Genomic DNA, 930 nt, shown 5'->3' with positions numbered 1-930 from the left:
ATTCCAAATAATAGTTATAATTGTAACAGGTGTAGTATTCATTACTGAATGAATACTACATAACAATCTGTTAAACATTTGGCATGCATTTCCCATTTTTTTTTACAACTCATAGGGGAGATACTAGGATTCTTCCACATTCAGATAAAGAAACTGATTCCCAGTGAGGGTATTTCTTACATTGTCAAAATAAGGATTTTGAGTTCAAACCAGCAAGTGCCCAAATCACAAGCTCTGGGTGTAGGACATGCAGACTTTGTGCCAAAATAAGAACAAAATAGCAGTAGGAGTTTTTAATAGTTAACTTTATTTTTAACTCATATCACAAAAATCTATGTAAAGATTACAAAGTAACCACAGAGGAGATAAAGATGAGTGGACTATTTCATAGTGGCAGAGGCATGTGTACCAGGGAAAAGTGCTAAGTCAGATTGGAAGGGGACAGTAGGGCCAGCTTTAGTTAGCCTTCAGGTTCATAGCCAATAGCTTTTAGTGATTTTCGATGGAGCCATTAATTTCTGCTTGAGGATCTGTCCTTTGGCGGCAAACTCCTGCCGTGCCAGATTTTGTAACTTAAAAGAACACGTAAGAGGCTCAAGGTGGAATGGGAAACAGGCTGCCTGTGCTAAGGGGCATTTCTACACAAGACGCTAGAGTTGCCAATTAGTTTCCCAGGCTCTGATGTGCTGAAAATTTACGCTCTCTCCTCTTGGCTTCACTCCCTAGCCCATCTCCCTGTGTCTGCATTTTTAAAGCAGTGCCAGTCAGAAGGGAAATTTCAGGGAAAAGAACTCTACTGCTTGGTGATCTCATGGTCATTAAAACGTAGTTATTGACCAAATCCCTTAATGCACAGAACTCTTTGGTTGGCTTAGGAGCACACTTTTGAGAGGATTAAGCACAAAGCAAGTTTAACTAAGGGCAAATCAC

Source organism: Arvicola amphibius, chromosome X (assembly GCF_903992535.2).
Source record: "Arvicola amphibius chromosome X, mArvAmp1.2, whole genome shotgun sequence".
Classification (NCBI taxonomy): domain Eukaryota; kingdom Metazoa; phylum Chordata; class Mammalia; order Rodentia; family Cricetidae; genus Arvicola; species Arvicola amphibius.
This window is presented reverse-complemented; position numbering follows the sequence as displayed.